General features: G+C 47.5%; 1 pseudogene; it reads right to left on the bottom strand.

Annotated features, from left to right (window-relative positions):
• LOC122925808 overlaps positions 1 to 19,208 on the bottom strand; it is a 42,339-nt pseudogene extending 23,131 nt beyond the window's left edge.
• Between the last annotated feature and the right edge of the window lie 3,073 nt (positions 19,209 to 22,281).

The following is a 22,281-nucleotide window of genomic DNA, read 5'->3' as shown; positions in this document are numbered from 1 at the left end:
AAAGTTGATTAAACGAACAGGCACTTTACCTTGAGACACGGTCACCAGGCTCTTGGCTGTCCGTACGAAGGGATGATCTTCAATGGGAATAGGTTCCACTAGGGCTTGATAGTCCTGGCCCTGGATCCTTATACAGCACGGCACCACAGGATGATCTGGGAATTTGGAGGCAAAATTACCGGTCGGTTATCCCGGATCCGGACAGTACAAATCTCTCCTTTCTTGTTGGCGAACCTTTGTTGAGCACACAGCACACTAATAGTCTTTTGAATAACTCTTCTGGAAGCAGGTGAGGCTGAAGATATGGTTTGATTCAATGCTTCAAGCACTTCGGAGTAACAATTTTTAAGAACATTAGTCCCTAAGATCACAGGGTGTCCTCCTTTATCTCCTGCTTGTACCACAATCACGCCTTGCTGTGGCAGGGTGGCTTCTCCCACCTGAAGGGTAGGTTCCCAATACCCATGCACTTTCACTGGCTTACCGTTGCTAGCGATGATATCTAGCCAGGACTCTGGTGGCTGGGTGAGGAGACTTGGATCCCAGAACTTGTCAAAGGCAGGCCGTTGAATGGTGGTGACCTGTGACCCAGTGTCCAACAGGGCTTCAAAGGGTATCCCGTTGATACATATATTAATTTTTGGACGGGATCCTACATACTTAAGCATCCAGCTTGGATCTTTTGGACCTACTTTTCTACCTCCCGAGGGGCTGTCCTCTGCCTCAGGGGTTGCCCGTTTAACTGCCAGCACCTTGATTCAGTATGTCCATATTTCTTGCAGTGGTGGCAGACAGGCTGTTTTCTACTTCTGGGCTGGTACTTCGGTCGCCCATCAGGCTCTTTTGGATATACATCTCCATATGCAGGTGGGAGCCTTGGAGGAAAAGGACCTTCATCTTCCAGTAGCAGAGGTCTCTCCCACTCCTCTATTTTCTTACACACCTTCTCCAAGCTTAGAGTAAGATGGTTCACTTGCTCCATTAATGCGGCCACCACATCTGTGACCGGAGCCTGGGTGGCCTGACTGACTCCTGCAGGCCCCACATTAACAGTCTTTGGTTGGCAAGCCTGAGGTTCAGGGAAGGCCGCTGGCCCTGGAGCAGGGTTCTGGCCTAGTATACTGATGGCCAATTCCTTAAAGTCCAGAAATGTACAGTGGGGGTGTTGAGCTTACAACATGCGTAGCTGGCCCTTTAAATGTTCAGTACCGATGCCCGCAATGAATTGCTCTCTAAGAGTCCGGTCCTGGTCCTCAGCTTCTTTAGGATCCACTTGGACTACAGCTCTCAGTGTCTCTTGTAAGGACAGGGCAAATTCGCGGAGCGACTCTCCAGGCTACTGCTTTCTGCTGAAGAAACGCATTTTAACTTCTGACACCGTTCTGGCCTCAAATGTGGTGCCCAAGCGTTCAAAGATCTGTTCCAGGCTACTCTTCTCAGAACGGGGCCAAGACATTACTTCCCTGCGGGCGGCCCCTTCTAACTGGGCTAGGAGGATCTCCATTTGTTGTTCAGCAGTTATGGGATAAAGCCGGAACAAGGCCAGTATCTGCTCCCTGAAGTCTTTTAACTTGTGGGCTTCCCCTGAGTAACGTGGGAACCAGGGGGCCCCGAAATAGTACGGCATGGTTAGCGGCATCAGGCTGGGCGGTGCCGCGGCGGCAGGGGCCCTAGAGTCGGCTGCGGGTACTTCGGCAGGCACGACTGGGGCTGCCTGTCCGATTTCCTCAGCTGCGGACATGGCGTTGCTAGGTGGGTATGGCCCTTTATATGTAGCGGAGTGGACCGGAGCGGCAGTAACTTTTTTTTTTTCAGACAAGTCTTTGGTTACTAGCGGGGGTCCCTCCGGTGCCCTGGCAGGGGTCGGGAAGCTTCCGGTAAGGTAAGCGGAGAAGCCGGCAAAAGTTTTTAAAGTCTGTACTTACTCCGGTGGTGCTCGCTCCAGGTCTCGCGAGATGCGCAGCTACGGGTGTCGGACGTCCTGCGTACCACGTCAGCAGATGGGCGCGGCCTCTCGTAACTCCGGGACTCAGGTAGGCGGCACCTTCTCCTCCAGACAGGGCGGCGTTCTTCTTCCTTGTTGGCTGGGCGATGGCTCCGCCTGGTTCTTTTCACGCCAAAGTCCTCTTTTTCGCGCCAAACAGTTCCACGAGGTGCACTTGTAATCCAATCAGGTTAAGTGGGCAATATGGCTGTCTATTCACTGACAGCAAGCGGTGACTTAAATCGGCAGCAAACAGTCCAGATAATACAATCTTCACACTGCAATTATCACAGTTCACTTTGGCCCAGCAATTTTCAATAAAGCAATTAGGGCTTGTCACTTTAAGGCAATAAAACAGCACACAGTTTTTGTATCCGCAATGGCGCAGGAATGTTCGTATCCTGTTCGTGACGCCAATTTATGCAACACGCCAGACCTGCAGGGTATAGCGAAGTGAGGTCACGGTTATGGGCAAACGAGGGTTGCTCACTGTATTGGAGAACCCTGGGCAGGCATGTGGCAGTGAAGGAGAGGTAGACACGGTTCCTCTGGGGCACACTCGGTATGTAGGGACCAGGCCTGATGGTGGATGAGGTGCCCTGGATGTTACTGGTATTTTGAGTGCCTGGGGCAAGGTCCCTTTAAGGTTCGTGACGCCAGTGCCTGTGACGGTGGCACACCGGTTTGTAGTTGGAATAAGTGAGGTACACAGGTGGTATAGTGAACCAAACGTTGCTTTACTTAACAGTCTAACTTTATACATCAGGTACAGAAGAGGTTAATGCAGTCCTTTATAGTTCCTAAAGCACAGCAGGTTGATATCACAGCAGGTTGCAATCTTGCAAGATACGTGGAGGGTATATAATTAATGCTTGGCAGTGCTATGCTGCTCTATCCCCACAGCTATTCTAGCTGGCTGGATCCCAAGGCCCGGATGCCTATTCGCTGGCTTAAATCCTTGGTAAGAATGCCTTCCTCCAGTATTGGCGCTTGCTTAAGGTTACAAATACCTTTTGCTTCCTAGCCGTATCTCTCTGCTTCAACTAATGTTCACACAATGGTTCCTGTATCAGACTGGTCACTGCGCTATACCATAACCGAACACTAAACCGATATCCAGCACAAAACTTATCAAATCAAACTGTACATAGAATGGTTACAAAAGGACAAGATAACTATTCGACAAAACTAACATTTCAGGCAAAAGCAATCAAATCGACTCCATAGCAAACTAACTAAGATGGCCGACAAGCACATGGTCATACACACACTAAAACCAATGGCTGCCTCTATAAACCTCTATAAGATTGCCTCTTACAAAATCACAGTAACATAAAAGTTAGGAAGTTACAAAAAAACACAATTCCCTGTACTATTCAGCACACACTCGCATCATACAACCTCCATACAATCAACACAGATCCACCAAAAACTATACAACAGAAAAACTGTTAGCTTATCCTTACACAAATGGAGCAAAAAATGTTCTTTTAACAAGCAGAAATTTTCTCTGACGCAGCAGACAAAACTATAGTTTCCTATATCCTCCCTTTTACCTGCTGTGCAGAGAAAAAAAATCTGTTGAATCCTCCTAGCTCGCCATCTGAACTAGAAATACAACAATCTGATTACTATCTTACACACTGGGCTCCGGAAACATGCAGTGCGGGCGGCGTTCGCTCAGTGACGTCACGCACCCGCTCCTCCCACTAGGCGGTGTGGGTGGGGGCGTGGCTTCACGGGGCGTGATACAGTTTGCTTGTGCCCTGGATGTTTTCAGACCCTAGCAATGCCCCTGGTTTGTTTATAAGCCAGGCACCGAGGCTTGCAACCACTGTTGTAGGCATCTCAGCTACTACCAGAGTGGAACAGCTGGAGTAAACCTCGATTCTTGCCTATCAAGACTGTTTCCTCTGCCTCCCAATAGTGGTAAGTAGAGTTGAGCGAACACCTGGATGTTCGGGTTCGAGAAGTTCGGCCGAACATCCCGGAAATGTTCGGGTTCGGGATCCAAACCCGATCCGAACTTCGTCCCGAACCCGAACCCCATTGAAGTCAATGGGGACCCGAACTTTTAGGCACTAAAAAGGCTGTAAAACAGCCCAGGAAAGAGCTAGAGGGCTGCAAAAGGCAGCAACATGTAGGTAAATCCCCTGCAAACAAATGTGGATAGGGAAATGAATTAAAATAAAAATTAAATAAATAAAAATTAACCAAAATCAATTGGAGAGAGGTTCCATAGCAGAGAATCTGGCTTCCCGTCACCCACCACTGGAACAGTCCATTCTCAGATATTTAGGCCCCGGCACCCAGGCAGAGGAGAGAGGTCCCGTAACAGAGAATCTGTCTTCATGTCAGCAGAGAATTAGTCTGCATGTCATAGCAGAGAATGAGGCTTCACGTCAGCCACCACTGCAACAGTCCATTGGCATATATTTAGGCCCAGCACCCAGGCAGAGGAGGGAGGTCCTGTAACAGAGAATCTGTCTTCATGTCAGCAGAGAATTAGTCTGCATGTCATAGCAGAGAATGAGGCTTCACGTCAGCCACCACTGCAACAGTCCATTGGCATATATTTAGGCCCAGCACACACACAGGCAGAGGAGAGAGGTCCCGTAACAGAGAATCTGGCTTCATGTCAGCAGAGAATCAGTCTGCATGTCATAGCAGAGAATGAGGCTTCACGTCAGCCACCACTGCAACAGTCCATTGGCATATATTTAGGCCCAGCACACACACAGGCAGAGGAGAGAGGTCCCGTAACAGAGAATCTGGCTTCATGTCAGCAGAGAATCAGTCTGCATGTCATAGCAGAGAATGAGGCTTCACGTCAGCCACCACTGCAACAGTCCATTGGCATATATTTAGGCCCAGCACACACACAGGCAGAGGAGAGAGGTCCCGTAACAGAGAATCTGTCTTCATGTCAGCAGAGAATTAGTCTGCATGTCATAGCAGAGAATGAGGCTTCACGTCAGCCACCACTGCAACAGTCCATTGGCATATATTTAGGCCCAGCACACACACAGGCAGAGGAGAGAGGTCCCGTAACAGAGAATCTGGCTTCATGTCAGCAGAGAATCAGTCTGCATGTCATAGCAGAGAATGAGGCTTCACGTCAGCCACCACTGCAACAGTCCATTGGCATATATTTAGGCCCAGCACACACACAGGCAGAGGAGAGAGGTCCCGTAACAGAGAATCTGGCTTCATGTCAGCAGAGAATCAGTCTGCATGTCATAGCAGAGAATGAGGCTTCACGTCAGCCACCACTGCAACAGTCCATTGGCATATATTTAGGCCCAGCACACACACAGGCAGAGGAGAGAGGTCCCGTAACAGAGAATCTGTCTTCATGTCAGCAGAGAATCAGTCTGCATGTCATAGCAGAGAATGAGGCTTCACGTCAGCCACCACTGCAACAGTCCATTGGCATATATTTAGGCCCAGCACCCAGGCAGAGGAGGGAGGTCCCGTAACAGAGAATCTGTCTTCATGTCAGCAGAGAATTAGTCTGCATGTCATAGCAGAGAATGAGGCTTCACGTCAGCCACCACTGCAACAGTCCATTGGCATATATTTAGGCCCAGCACCCAGGCAGAGGAGGGAGGTCCCGTAACAGAGAATCTGTCTTCATGTCAGCAGAGAATTAGTCTGCATGTCATAGCAGAGAATGAGGCTTCACGTCAGCCACCACTGCAACAGTCCATTGGCATATATTTAGGCCCAGCACACACACAGGCAGAGGAGAGAGGTCCCGTAACAGAGAATCTGGCTTCATGTCAGCAGAGAATCAGTCTGCATGTCATAGCAGAGAATGAGACTTCACGTCAGCCACCACTGCAACAGTCCATTGGCATATATTTAGGCCCAGCACACACACAGGCAGAGGAGAGAGGTCCCGTAACAGAGAATCTGGCTTCATGTCAGCAGAGAATCAGTCTGCATGTCATAGCAGAGAATCAGGCTTCACGTCAGCCACCACTGCAACAGTCCATTGTCATAAATTTAGGCCCAGCACCCAGGCAGAGGAGAGAGGTCCCGTAACAGACAATCTGGCTTCATGTCAGCAGAGAATTAGTCTGCATGTCATAGCAGAGAATGAGGCTTCACGTCAGCCACCACTGCAACAGTCAATTGGCATATATTTAGGCCTAGCACACAGGCAGAGGAGAGAGGTCCCGTAACAGACAATCTGGCTTCATGTCAGCAGAGAATCAGTCTGCATGTCATAGCAGAGAATGAGGCTTCACGTCACCCACCACTGCAACAGTCCATTGGCATATATTTAGGCCTAGCACACAGGCAGAGCAGAGAGGTCCCGTAACAGACGATCTGGCTTCATGTCAGCAGAGAATCAGTCTGCATGTCATAGCAGAGAATGAGGCTTCACGTCACCCACCACTGCAACAGTCCATTGGCATATATTTAGGCCTAGCACACAGGCAGAGGAGAGAGGTCCCGTAACAGACAATCTGGCTTCATGTCAGCAGAGAATCAGTCTGCATGTCATAGCAGAGAATGAGGCTTCACGTCACCCACCACTGCAACAGTCCATTGGCATATATTTAGGCCTAGCACACAGGCAGAGCAGAGAGGTCCCGTAACAGACAATCTGGCTTCATGACAGCAGAGAATCAGTCTGCATGTCATAGCAGAGAATGAGGCTTCACGTCAGCCACCACTGCAACAGTCCATTGGCATATATTTAGGCCCAGCACACACACAGGCAGAGGAGAGAGGTCCCGTAACAGAGAATCTGGCTTCATGTCAGCAGAGAATCAGTCTGCATGTCATAGCAGAGAATGAGGCTTCACGTCAGCCACCACTGCAACAGTCCATTGGCATATATTTAGGCCCAGCACACACACAGGCAGAGGAGAGAGGTCCCGTAACAGAGAATCTGGCTTCATGTCAGCAGAGAATCAGTCTGCATGTCATAGCAGAGAATGAGGCTTCACGTCAGCCACCACTGCAACAGTCCATTGGCATATATTTAGGCCCAGCACACACACAGGCAGAGGAGAGAGGTCCCGTAACAGAGAATCTGTCTTCATGTCAGCAGAGAATTAGTCTGCATGTCATAGCAGAGAATGAGGCTTCACGTCAGCCACCACTGCAACAGTCCATTGGCATATATTTAGGCCCAGCACACACACAGGCAGAGGAGAGAGGTCCCGTAACAGAGAATCTGGCTTCATGTCAGCAGAGAATCAGTCTGCATGTCATAGCAGAGAATGAGGCTTCACGTCAGCCACCACTGCAACAGTCCATTGGCATATATTTAGGCCCAGCACACACACAGGCAGAGGAGAGAGGTCCCGTAACAGAGAATCTGGCTTCATGTCAGCAGAGAATCAGTCTGCATGTCATAGCAGAGAATGAGGCTTCACGTCAGCCACCACTGCAACAGTCCATTGGCATATATTTAGGCCCAGCACACACACAGGCAGAGGAGAGAGGTCCCGTAACAGAGAATCTGTCTTCATGTCAGCAGAGAATCAGTCTGCATGTCATAGCAGAGAATGAGGCTTCACGTCAGCCACCACTGCAACAGTCCATTGGCATATATTTAGGCCCAGCACCCAGGCAGAGGAGGGAGGTCCCGTAACAGAGAATCTGTCTTCATGTCAGCAGAGAATTAGTCTGCATGTCATAGCAGAGAATGAGGCTTCACGTCAGCCACCACTGCAACAGTCCATTGGCATATATTTAGGCCCAGCACCCAGGCAGAGGAGGGAGGTCCCGTAACAGAGAATCTGTCTTCATGTCAGCAGAGAATTAGTCTGCATGTCATAGCAGAGAATGAGGCTTCACGTCAGCCACCACTGCAACAGTCCATTGGCATATATTTAGGCCCAGCACACACACAGGCAGAGGAGAGAGGTCCCGTAACAGAGAATCTGGCTTCATGTCAGCAGAGAATCAGTCTGCATGTCATAGCAGAGAATGAGACTTCACGTCAGCCACCACTGCAACAGTCCATTGGCATATATTTAGGCCCAGCACACACACAGGCAGAGGAGAGAGGTCCCGTAACAGAGAATCTGGCTTCATGTCAGCAGAGAATCAGTCTGCATGTCATAGCAGAGAATCAGGCTTCACGTCAGCCACCACTGCAACAGTCCATTGTCATAAATTTAGGCCCAGCACCCAGGCAGAGGAGAGAGGTCCCGTAACAGACAATCTGGCTTCATGTCAGCAGAGAATTAGTCTGCATGTCATAGCAGAGAATGAGGCTTCACGTCAGCCACCACTGCAACAGTCAATTGGCATATATTTAGGCCTAGCACACAGGCAGAGGAGAGAGGTCCCGTAACAGACAATCTGGCTTCATGTCAGCAGAGAATCAGTCTGCATGTCATAGCAGAGAATGAGGCTTCACGTCACCCACCACTGCAACAGTCCATTGGCATATATTTAGGCCTAGCACACAGGCAGAGCAGAGAGGTCCCGTAACAGACGATCTGGCTTCATGTCAGCAGAGAATCAGTCTGCATGTCATAGCAGAGAATGAGGCTTCACGTCACCCACCACTGCAACAGTCCATTGGCATATATTTAGGCCTAGCACACAGGCAGAGGAGAGAGGTCCCGTAACAGACAATCTGGCTTCATGTCAGCAGAGAATCAGTCTGCATGTCATAGCAGAGAATGAGGCTTCACGTCACCCACCACTGCAACAGTCCATTGGCATATATTTAGGCCTAGCACACAGGCAGAGCAGAGAGGTCCCGTAACAGACAATCTGGCTTCATGACAGCAGAGAATCAGTCTGCATGTCATAGCAGAGAATGAGGCTTCACGTCACCCACCACTGCAACAGTCCATTGGCATATATTTAGGCCTAGCACACAGGCAGAGCAGAGAGGTCCCGTAACAGACGATCTGGCTTCATGTCAGCAGAGAATCAGTCTGCATGTCATAGCAGAGAATGAGGCTTCACGTCACCCACCACTGCAACAGTCCATTGGCATATATTTAGGCCTAGCACACAGGCAGAGCAGAGAGGTCCCGTAACAGACAATCTGGCTTCATGTCAGCAGAGAATCAGTCTGCATGTCATAGCAGAGAATCAGGCTTCACGTCAGCCACCACTGCAACAGTCCATTGTCATAAATTTAGGCCCAGCACCCAGGCAGAGGAGAGAGGTCCCGTAACAGACAATCTGGCTTCATGTCAGCAGAGAATTAGTCTGCATGTCATAGCAGAGAATCAGGCTTCATGTCAGCCACCACTGCAACAGTCCATTGGCATATATTTAGGCCTAGCACACAGGCAGAGGAGAGGTTCATTCAACTTTGGGTAGCCTCGCAATATAATGGTAAAATGAAAATAAAAATAGGATTGAATGAGGAAGTGCCCTGGAGTCCAATAATATATGGTTATGGGGAGGTAGTTAATGTCTAATCTGGACAAGGGACGGACAGGTCCTGTGGGATCCATGCCTGGTTCATTTTTATGAACGTCAGCTTGTCCACATTGGCTGTAGACAGGCGGCTGCGTTTGTCTGTAATGACGCCCCCTGCCGTGCTGAATACACGTTCAGACAAAACGCTGGCTGCCGGGCAGGCCAGCACCTCCAAGGCATAAAAGGCTAGCTCTGGCCACGTGGACAATTTAGAGACCCAGAAGTTGAATGGGGCCGAACCATCAGTCAGTACGTGGATTGGTGTGCACACGTACTGTTCCACCATGTTAGTGAAATGTTGCCTCCTGGTAACACGTTGCGTATCAGGTGGTGGTGCAGTTAGCTGTGGCGTGTTGACAAAAGTTTTCCACATCTCTGCCATGCTAACCCTGCCCTCAGAGGAGCTGGCCGTGACACAGCTGCCTTGGCGACCTCTTGCTCCTCCTCTGCCTTGGCCTTGGGCTTCCACTTGTTCCCCTGTGACATTTGGGAATGCTCTCAGTAGCGCGTCTACCAACGTGCGCTTGTACTCGCGCATCTTCCTATCACGCTCCAGTGCAGGAAGTAAGGTGGGCACATTGTCTTTGTAGCGTGGATCCAGCAGGGTGGCAACCCAGTAGTCCGCACAGGTTAAAATGTGGGCAACTCTGCTGTCGTTGCGCAGGCACTGCAGCATGTAGTCGCTCATGTGTGCCAGGCTGCCCAGGGGTAAGGACAAGCTGTCCTCTGTGGGAGGCGTATCGTCATCGTCCTGCCTTTCCCCCCAGCCACGCACCAGTGATGGACCCGAGCTGCGTTGGGTGCCACCCCGCTGTGACCATGCTTCATCCTCATCCTCCTCCACCTCCTCCTCATCCTCGTCCTCCTCGTCCTCCAGTAGTGGGCCCTGGCTGGCCACATTTGTACCTGGCCTCTGCTGTTGCCAAAAACCTCCCTCTGAGTCACTTCGAAGAGACTGGCCTGAAAGTGCTAAAAATGACCCCTCTTCCTCCTCCTCCTCCTCCTCCTCCTCCTGGGCCACCTCCTCTTCCATCATCGCCCTAAGTGTTTTCTCAAGGAGACATAGAAGTGGTATTGTAACGCTGATAACGGTGTCATCGCCACTGGCCATGTTGGTGGAGTACTCGAAACAGCGCAACAGGGCACACAGGTCTCGCATGGAGGCCCAGTCATTGGTGGTGAAGTGGTGCTGTTCTGTAGTGCGACTGACCCGTGCGTGCTGCAGCTGAAACTCCACTATGGCCTGCTGCTGCTCGCACAGTCTGTCCAGCATGTGCAAGGTGGAGTTCCACCTGGTGGGCACGTCGCATATGAGGCGGTGAGCGGGAAGGCCGAAGTTACGCTGTAGCGCAGACAGGCGAGCAGCAGCAGGATGTGAACGCCGGAAGCGCGAACAGACGGCCCGCACTTTATGCAGCAGCTCTGACATGTCGGGGTAGTTGTGAATGAACTTCTGCACCACCAAATTCAGCACATGCGCCAAGCAAGGGATGTGCGTCAAATTGGCTAGTCCCAGAGCTGCAACGAGATTTCGCCCATTATCACACACCACCAGGCCGGGCTTGAGGCTCACCGGCAGCAACCACTCGTCGGTCTGTTGTTCAATACCCCGCCACAACTCCTGTGCGGTGTGGGGCCTGTCCCCCAAACATATGAGTTTCAGAATGGCCTGCTGACGTTTACCCCGGGCTGTGCTGAAGTTGGTGGTGAAGGTGTGTGGCTGACTGGATGAGCAGGTGGAAGAAGAGGAGGAGGAAGCCGAGAAGGAGGAGGTGGCAACAGGAGGCAAAGAATGTTGCCCTGCGATCCTTGGCGGCGGAAGGACGTGCGCCAAACAGCTCTCCGCCTGGGGCCCAGCTGCCACTACATTTACCCAGTGTGCAGTTAGGGAGATATAGCGTCCCTGGCCGTGCTTACTGGTCCACGTATCTGTGGTTAGGTGGACCTTGCTACAGATGGCGTTGCGCAGTGCACACTTGATTTTATCGGATACTTGGTTGTGCAGGGAAGGCACGGCTCTCTTGGAGAAGTAGTGCCGGCTGGGAACAACATACTGTGGGACAGCAAGCGACATGAGCTGTTTGAAGCTGTCTGTGTCCACCAGCCTAAATGACAGCATTTCATAGGCCAGTAGTTTAGAAATGCTGGCATTCAGGGCCAGGGATCGAGGGTGGCTAGGTGGGAATTTACGCTTTCTATCAAATGTTTGTGAGATGGAGAGCTGAACGCTGGCGTGTGACATGGTTGAGACGCTTGGTGACGGAGGTGGTGGTGGTGGTGTTGGTGGTACATCCCCTGTTTGCTGGGCGGCAGGTGCCAACGTTCCTCCAGAGGCGGAGGAAGAGGCCGAGGCGGCAGCAGCAGAAGAGGTAGCAGGGGGAGCCTGAGTGACTTCCTTGGTTTTAAGGTGTTTACTCCACTGCAGTTCATGCTTTGCATGCAGGTGCCTGGTCATGCAGGTTGTGCTCAGGTTCAGAACGTTAATGCCTCGCTTCAGGCTCTGATGGCACAGCGTGCAAACCACTCGGGTCTTGTCGTCAGCACATTGTTTGAAGAAGTGCCATGCCAGGGAACTCCTTGAAGCTGCCTTTGGGGTGCTCGGTCCCAGATGGCGGCGGTCAGTAGCAGGCGGAGTCTCTTGGCGGCGGGTGTTCTGCTTTTGCCCACTGCTCCCTCTTTTGCTACGCTGTTGGCTCGGTCTCACCACTGCCTCTTCCTCCGAACTGTGAAAGTCAGTGGCACGACCTTCATTCCATGTGGGGTCTAGGACCTCATCGTCCCCTGCATCGTCTTCCACCCAGTCTTGATCCCTGACCTCCTGTTCAGTCTGCACACTGCAGAAAGACGCAGCAGTTGGCACCTGTGTTTCGTCATCATCAGAGACATGCTGAGGTGGTATTCCCATGTCCTCATCATCAGGAAACATAAGTGGTTGTGCGTCAGTGCATTCTATGTCTTTCACCGCTGGGGAAGGGCTAGGTGGATGCCCTTGGGAAACCCTGCCAGCGGAGTCTTCAAACAGCATAAGAGACTGCTGCATAACTTGAGGCTGAGACAGTTTCCCTGGTATGCATGGGGGTGATGTGACAGACTGATGGGGTTGGTTTTCAGGCGCCATCTGTGCGCTTTCTGCAGAAGACTGGGTGGGAGATAATGTGAACGTGCTGGATCCACTGTCGGCCACCCAATTGACTAATGCCTGTACCTGCTCAGGCCTTACCATCCTTAGAACGGCATTGGGCCCCACCATATATCGCTGTAAATTCTGGCGGCTACTGGGACCTGAGGTAGTTGGTACACTAGGACGTGTGGATGTGGCAGAACGGCCACGTCCTCTCCCAGCACCAGAGGGTCCACTAACACCACCACGACCATGTCCACGTCCGCGTCCCTTACTAGATGTTTTTCTCATTGTTATGGTTCACCACAACAACAAATATATTATTTGGCCCAATGTATTGTATTCAAATTCAGCGGGATATAAATTTGAGGCCTAGTATTTAGGCGCTGGGTGACCGGTATGGATTTAGTGACAGAATTAGACTTGGAAATGCACAGAAGCGTGTGTGTGTGAAGTTATTCTGAATGACCCAATGTGCACCTTGAATATTATATACCCTTTTAGGGATAGATTTCAAATAGCTCTGATATAGCAGAAACCACTAAATTATGAAATTGCTAAATTGGGAATTGTATTTCAACCCAGAACAAAAAATGTGCTTTGACGGACACTAAATAACTTTCCCAGCCACAACAGGACAGCGTTAACGAGAGATTTAGCAGGATATAAATTTGAGGCCTAGTATTTAGGCGCTGGGTGACCGGTATGGATTTAGTGACAGAATTAGACTTGGAAATGCACAGAAGCGTGTGTGTGTGAAGTTATTCTGAATGACCCAATGTGCACCTTGAATATTATATACCCTTTTAGGGATAGATTTCAAATAGCTCTGATATAGCAGAAACCACTAAATTATGAAATTGCTAAATTGGGAATTGTATTTCAACCCAGAACAAAAAATGTGCTTTGACGGACACTAAATAACTTTCCCAGCCACAACAGGACAGCGTTAACGAGAGATTTAGCAGGATATAAATTTGAGGCCTAGTATTTAGGCGCTGGGTGACAGGTATGGGTTTAGTGACAGAATTAGACTTAGAAATACACAGTAGCGGGTGTGTGTGAAGTTATTCTGAATGACCCAATGTGCACCTTGAATATTATATACCCTTTTAGGGATAGATTTCAAATAGCTCTGATATAGCAGAAACCACTAAATTATGAAATTGCTAAATTGGGAATTGTATTTCAACCCAGAACAAGAAATGTGCTTGAACGGACACTAAATAACTCGCCCAGCTACAGCACTAACGACAGATTTAGCTGGATATGAATTTGAGGCCTAGTATTTAGGCGCTGGGTGACAGGTATGGGTTTAGTGACAGAATTAGACTTGGAAATACACAGTAGCGGGTGTGTGTGAAGTTATTCTGAATGACCCAATGTGCACCTTGAATATTATATACCCTTTTAGGGATAGATTTCAAATAGCTCTGATATAGCAGAAACCACTAAATTATGAAATTGCTAAATTGGGAATTGTATTTCAACCCAGAACAAGAAATGTGCTTGAACGGACACTAAATAACTCGCCCAGCTACAGCACTAAGGACAGATTTAGCTGGATATAAATTTGAGGCCTAGTATTTAGGCGCTGGGTGACAGGTATGGGTTTAGTGACAGAATTAGACTTGGAAATGCACAGTAGCGGGTGTGTGAAGTTATTCTGAATGTCCCTATGTGCACCTTCAAAATGATCTACCCTTTTAGGGATAGATTTCAAATAGCTCTGATATAGCAGAAACCACTAAATTATGAAATTGCTAAATTGGGAATTGTATTTCAACCCAGAACAAGAAATGTGCTTGAACGGACACTAAATAACTCGCCCAGCTACAGCACTAACGACAGATTTAGCTGGATATGAATTTGAGGCCTAGTATTTAGGCGCTGGGTGACAGGTATGGGTTTAGTGACAGAATTAGACTTGGAAATGCACAGTAGCGGGTGTGTGTGAAGTTATTCTGAATGACCCAATGTGCACCTTGAATATTATATACCCTTTTAGGGATAGATTTCAAATAGCTCTGATACAGCAGAAACCACTAAATTTTTAAATTGCTAAATTGGGAATTGTATTTCAACCCAGAACAAAAAATGTGCTTTGACGGACACTAAATAACTTTCCCAGCCACAACAGGACAGCGGTAACGAGAGATTTAGCGGGATATAAATTTGAGGCCTAGTATTTAGGCGCTGGGTGACCGGTATGGATTTAGTGACAGAATTAGACTGGGATATGGCCAAAAAATAACCACACTATTGCTGGTTAAATGCACTTGGTGATGGGCGCAGCTTGCCCCTGATGTAGTATATGGCCAAAAAATGAACAGACTATTGCTGGTTAAATGCACTTGGTGTCACAGCTTGACCAACCACACTACTGAGGGTTAAATGCACTTGGTGACGGGCGCAGCTTGCCCCTGATGTAGTATATGGCCAAAAAATGAACAGACTATTGCTGGTTAAATGCACTTGGTGACGGGCGCAGCTTGCCCCTGATTTAGTATATGGCCAAAAAATGAACAGACTATTGCTGGTTAAATGCACTTGGTGTGATAGCTTGACCAACCACACTACTGAGGGTTAAATGCACTTGGTGACGGGCGCAGCTTGCCCCTGATGTAGTATATGGCCAAAAAATAAACAGACTATTGCTGGTTAAATGCACTTGGTGTGACAGCTTCACCCTGATGTAGGCTTTAGCCAAAAAACAAACGCACCATTGAGGGTTAAATGCACTTGGTGACAGGCGCAGCTTGCCCCTGATGTAGTATATGGCCAAAAAATAAACAGACTATTGCTGGTTAAATGCACTTGGTGTGACAGCTTCACCCTGATGTAGGCTTTAGCCAAAAAACAACCACACCATTGAGGGTTAAATGCACTTGGTCGCAGCTTGTGCTGGCGCACCACAAGACACAAAATGGCCGCCGATCACCCCAGAAAAATGTGACTGACAAACGGTCTGGGCAGCCTAAAAACAGTGAGCAATTGAGGATCAGCAGCTCAATGATCCACAGCTGCAGATCGATCAGTTAATCAAGTCCTTTGGAGGAGTTAATCTGCCTAATCTCGCCCTACTGTCGCAGCCGCAACCTCTCCCTACGCTAATCAGAGCAGAGTGACGGGCGGCGCTATGTGACTCCAGCTTAAATAGAGGCTGGGTCACATGGTGCTCTGGCCAATCACAGCCATGCCAATAGTAGGCATGGCTGTGATGGCCTCTTGGGGCAAGTAGTATGACGCTTGTTGATTGGCTGCTTTGCAGCCTTTCAAAAAGCGCCAAGAAAGCGTCACAAAAGCGCGAAGAAAGCGACGAACACCGAACCCGAACCCGGACTTTTACGAAAATGTCCGGGTTCGGGTCCGTGTCACGGACACCCCAAAATTCGGTACGAACCCGAACTATACAGTTCGAGTTCGCTCATCCCTAGTGGTAAGGGAAGAGGAAGGTAGTGGAAGACCCCAGCTTGAGAAGATCATTTGTTGTAAAGGCTATGTACACCTTTGGAGGCAATTTTTGTTTGCGATTGCATTTTACTCATTTTTGGCTAAAAATCATACTTTTAATTGGCGTTTATTAAAAAGGGTTAACTTTTTTTTTTTAACTGTGTGACTGGTACTGTCACTTTTTGCCGGTCATCTAATAAACCTCTTCTCTAAAATACTAAAAGGTCATAAACATTTAAGCCACGTTCTTATCAGTAAGATAAGACCTGAGATATAATGAGTGTTTATAAGGTCAGAGAGCAGATAAGGAGCCCGTCAGCTCCCCAACTGATGGAAAAGAGAAAACCCAGAGGCTGCTATTAGAGCATCTCAGCTATGTACAGACAAAGGGTTCAATATTTTTAATAAAGACAAATTGAAAAAAGATTTTTAGCTCAAAATGAATACAATGCAATAATGCAAATATTGTCCCCAAAGGTGTACATAGCCTTTAAGTTGTAGCCAAAAAGATCAACTGTGCTGCAGCCCCAGGGGCCATGACGTAAGTCTGGCTCATACCCTAGAATTCGGGCAAGAGTTGCAGTCACACCTGCAAGTTTTCTGGTGCTTTCTTTTGGAATCATACACTTTCCCTTCTTTTCATTCCAGAATTTTTCTGAAGATATATTGTAGCAATCAAAAAAAGAAAAAAAAAAAGGTATTAACAAAAAGTCATTTTTAGGGAATGTCTTTGTGGAGGATCTGTCCAGCTTTACACAGACATTTATAAGAATGATCACTGTGTAATGCCATATATCCCCCTGGTACCACTAAAGGGAAAATCAAGCTATTACTACCAGGTATCCCCACAGATTACACCTGGTCGCTGGTGCACCCAGCCAATTTTCCACTGCATGGTACTGGCTTTACCTCCCTCTTTTACGTATGAAGATGCAGTGTAGTAAAGATTCTCTCTGGCCAATTACTAGACAGCATTGTGATCATATTACTTCATAGCACTGGCTTGGCTCACTTGAAACCTCCTTAGATCAGGTACCAAAAAACAATACCAGGTACTATTTTCAACTTTGGCTAGTGGGTAAACAAAAAACAGGGTATAGTCAAAAAGTCAGACCAGTTCCATAAGGTGGAAAAGGGGCTTCTGTGATAAGATTATTTTCAGAGGACACCTTTAAAAAAAGAGTACAAGTACAGAACTTTAGAGTAGAAGAATGGTGGCTTTGGTCTCCCAGATGTCCTCAACTTTTATAGAGAGATCCACTTGAAAAGATAGCTCCAAATTCAAGTCCCCAATTATAGGGTCCTAGGCAATGAAGTGGAACTAAGACATCTCACACACGAACAGAGAGAACAGAGAGCGGGAGAACAGAGAGGTGTCTCTGCTGCCTCTATAGGGGACAGTCCTCTTCTTAGAGGAACAATATCAGTTGTAAGAACACTAAACAAAGACTATGGCATGCTTAGTAGCCCATCCCTTGCAATGCCGGCAGGTCTGATTCCCTTTCTAGTGAGACCAGGGGTGACCGATCTCACACCGGTATGGGACAGGTTCCGAGACCACATATTGGAAGATTTCCTTGGGGAAATGCCTAACCCAGAAGGAGATCCTCAATCTGCTTTTTTCACCTCCACCCGAGGTAATTTTCTAGCTACCTCTGAACTCCTATCTACTGGTAGGCTGTTATGTAAACAATTGGGAGAGGTAAGAGATACGTTGAAAAGTTAATGCATAAGAGGACGGTCAGATCCAAATTTATTTCACTTTTGTACCACTCCCTGTTGACACCAAGGAACAAAGTGACCCCTCAATACATAAAGACCTGGGCCACAGAATTGAGCATCGATTTTTTTCAAATTGACATTCTGCGTATACATTCTCACTCTCATGGGTTCTCGCAATGCATACGGGTTCAGGAACACTCTTATAAAGTATTGACACAATGGTACAAAACCCCCAAGCAGATGTACTTAAGGGGCCTACAATATTCCTGCACATGCTGGAGATGTGGGACTGGAGAAGGCTCACTGAGCCACTTCTTCTGGTTCTGCCCAAGAATATAAACCTTTTGGTTGGAGATCACACACTCAATAGCATATCCCCCTTCCTTATTACCTTGACTGCAGAAGCTATCCTTTGGTTACCCACGACCTCTTGGCAACCATCTAAGGCTACTTTCACACTAGTGTTTATATTTTCCGGTATTGAGATCCGTCATAGGGTCTCAATACCGGAAGAAAACACCTCAGTTTTGTCACCATTCATTGTTAATGGGGACAAAACGTAACTTAACAGGATGGAATGCTCTAAGATACATACCGTTCCGTTCTCATACCGCAGATCAAACCACATGCTGCGGTTTTCTTTCCGTCATGGGATGCGAAGCATGATGGATCCGTCATGACCCACAATGCAAGTCAATGGGTACGGATCTGTTTTCTCTGTCACAATCTGACATAATAAAAAAAGTATCCGTTCCCTATTGACTTTCAATGGAGTTCATGACGGACCTGTCTTGGTTATGTTACAGATACAGATGGTTGTATTATCAGTAACGGAAGCGTTATTGCTGAACCCTACCGGATCCAGTGAAAACGCTAGTGTGAAAGTAGCCTTAAGGGGATTTGGCTACCCACCTGATTCAGGCAGCGAGACTATTAATCCCACTGAAATGGTTGAGTAAGGATCCACCCACCATAGAACAGTGGAGAGACAAAGTAGACCAGATGTACCGCCTAGTGGCGTTGGCAAGTTGGGAAGAGAGAAAACATGAGAAATTCCTAAAGATATGGAATCCCTGGAGGACCTATAGGCTTAGCAAACCCCCTGATTTCAATTCACTAAAAAGAGCAATTCAGGCAGCACTACACCAAAACGTCGCTATAATAAGCATATAAATCGTCCTCTGTGTAAACCGGGGTAGTATGCAGCTTTCGGTGGTGCCTGCTATAATACACTGTAAACAGAGTCCAATCCACAAAGAGATGAAAATAGCAAAATCAGCGGCACTCACCAGTTGCAGTTTTTTCTTTATTGCTTTGCAAAAACATCCAGACATCACAGGGCTGATGCGGACAAGCCTTCACAGAAACAAAAGCCTTTTTCAGTTGATGTATTAGGGTCATCTGATGCACTAGAATCAGAATCGGTTGTCCAAACGTCCATTCGATTTCTCCTTTGTGGGCGTCTCCTACGTTGTCTCCTTCTTCCCCAATCAAATGCCCTCCCAGTTTCATAGTCATTTTTATCCCACAAAAATGTATCCTTCTTATTCTCTTTTATTTCTGTTTGTGTGATAACCAACTTCCTATTAAGTTTTCTTTCAAAAACTTGTATTTGGTTTTTAGTTAGGCGTGTACGTAATTCCTCTTTTGCTTTTAATAAGGCGTCATTCACTGCCTCATATACAGGTCCTTCTCAAAAAATTAGCATATTGTGATAAAGTTCATTATTTTCTGTAATGTATTGATAAACATTAGACTTTCATATATTTTAGATTCATTACACACCAACTGAAGTAGTTCAAGCCTTTTATTGTTTTAATATTGATGATTTTGGCATACAGCTCAGGAAAACCCCAAATTCCTATCTAAAAAAATTAGCATATTTCATCCGACCAATAAAAGAAAAGTGTTTTTAATACAAAAAAAGTCAACCTTCAAATAATGATGTTCAGTTCTGCACTCAATACTTGGTCGGGAATCCTTTTGCAGAAATGGCTGCTTCAATGCGGCGTGGCATGGAGGCAATCAGCCTGTGGCACTGCTGAGGTGTTATGGAGGCCCAGGATGCTTACATAGCGGCCTTAAGCTCATCCAGAGTGTTGGGTCTTGCGTCTCTCAACTTTCTCTTCCCAATATCCCACAGATTCTCTATGGGGTTCAGGTCAGGAGAGTTGGCAGGCCAATTGAGCACAGTAATACCATGGTCAGTAAACCATTTACCAGTGGTTTTGGCACTGTGAGCAGGTGCCAGGTCGTGCTGAAAAATGACATCTTCATCTCCATAAAGCTTTTCAGCAGATGGAAGCATGAAGTGCTCCAAAATCTCCTGATAGCTAGCTGCATTGACCCTGCCCTTGATAAAACACAGTGGACCAACACCAGCAGCTGACATGGCCCCCCAGACCATCACTGACTGTGGGTACTTGACACTGGACTTCAGGCATTTTGGCATTTCCCTCTCCCCAGTCTTCCTCCAGACTCTGGCACCTTGATTTCCGAATGACATGCAACAGTCCAGTGCTGCTTCTCTGTAGCCCAGGTCAGGCGCTTCTGCCGCTGTTTCTGGTTCAAAAGTGGCTTGACCTGGGGAATGCGGCACCTGTAGCCCATTTCCTGCACACGCCTGTACACGGTGGCTCTGGATGTTTCTACTCCAGACTCTGCTGCTTCCGCAGGTCCCCCAAGGTCTGGAATCGGTCCTTCTCCACAATCTTCCTCAGGGTCCGGTCACCTCTTCTCGTTGTGCAGCGTTTTCTGCCACACTTTTTCCTTCCCACAGACTTCCCACTGAGGGGCCTTGATACAGCACTCTGGGAACAGCCTATTCGTTCAGAAATTTCTTTCTGTGTCTTACCCTCTTGCTTGAGGGTGTCAATGATGGCTTTCTGGACAGCAGTCAGGTCGGCAGTATTACCCATGATTGCGGTTTGGAGTAATGAACCAGGCTGGGAGTTTTTAAAAGCCTCAGGAATCTTTTGCAGGTGTTTAGAGTTAATTAGTTGATTCAGATGATTAGGTTAATAGCTCGTTTAGAGAACCTTTTCATGATATGCTAATTTTTTGAGATAGGAATTTTGGGTTTTCATGAGCTGTATGCCAAAATCATCAATATTAAAACAATAAAAGGCTTGAACTACTTCAGTTGGTGTGTAATGAATCTAAAATATATGAAAGTCTAATGTTTATCAGTACATTACAGAAAATAATGAACTTTAGCACAATATGCAAATTTTTTGAGAAGGACCTGTACTTGTTCATTTCTATGCAGCACCATCCTGAAAATTTGCATTGAAAAGTCCATATGTAATTTTTTCCATTCCAAATTAAATGACACGTCATCTGCATATTGTGCTAGCTCTTTGTATATATTCGTAAACCGCACGGTACTCTCCCGCTGTCTCTATATGATCTCAAAGAATTAACCAACCAAAATAGTCGTGCCTCTTTGTCGGCTAGTTGGGAAATCTTCATTTCTAAAGTCTTTGTACTGATTGCCTGTAAGTTGTCTTTGGAGTTACACTCCGTAAAGAAGGCGTCCGCCCCTTCTCTGCCCTCATTCAAACCCGGACCCACGTCTTCAGACATAATCAATGAATGTACACAGCTGCAGCGAAACCAAATGCAAGTCCATATAATTCACCAAAAAGAGCAATTCAGGCGGCACTGCACCAAAACGTCGCTATAATGAGCATATAAATCGCCCTCTGTGTAAACCGGGGTAGTATGCAGCTTTCGGTGGTGCCTGCTATAATACACTGTAAACTGAGTCCAAGCCTGATTTCAATACCTAGGGAACCATAAGTCCACCGAATGCAGGCAACACCCTGACAACGCGAACATTGACAAAACCCTGTCACTGCAGGTCACTCCCACCAAAACATGCGCTTTTTATGTGCACAGGCCCATGTATATTTGAATACTTGAATGATGATAGTGTGCCTACCTAGGGAGGGGAAGGGGGGTGACTTCTCTCTTTGCCCTTACCCTATCCCCCCCCCCCACCCCCATTTTCTCACTACCCAATACCATACTATATCTAAAGTCTGGTGTGGCAGCCCATCTGCACCTTATACCTCATTGGAAATTTGTTGATTTGTTGCTATGATCCATACCATGTTTGATAAATGTCAACTCTGAATCTTAAGCCTTTGTACTATTTGTATGAGCCATGTATGTTTCACTTATACCTTATTCATCAAAATGAAATTTGAAAGGACTTTAGAGTACTACAGCACAGGGGCTCAGTAGTTAGTACTGGGTTTTAAAACTGACCAGGGACAGCGGCATGGATTTTGCATGTTCTCCCTGCGTTTGCATGGGTTTCCATCATGAACTCCGGTTTTCTCCCACACTTCAAAAATAAACAAATAGGCAAACTGGCTTCCTACAAAATTTCTAGTGTGCTGTATGTTGGGGTCCAGCGCCTATACGGTAGCCACTGACTTCCCAGGGAGTTCCCCTAGGTCTCACAACTGCTGTATCCCTGCACTTTGAGACTTGGCCCACTAGTAAAATTATTTCTGGGGGCCCACTGTACAGATTACTACAAATATTACCTGCTCACAAAGCAGCAAGACTGTGGGGGTCCCTG

This window comes from Bufo gargarizans, chromosome 2 (genome assembly GCF_014858855.1).
Source record: "Bufo gargarizans isolate SCDJY-AF-19 chromosome 2, ASM1485885v1, whole genome shotgun sequence".
Lineage (NCBI taxonomy): Eukaryota > Metazoa > Chordata > Amphibia > Anura > Bufonidae > Bufo > Bufo gargarizans.
Note: the sequence above shows the minus strand (reverse complement) of the source record. Positions and strands in the feature narration are given on the sequence as shown.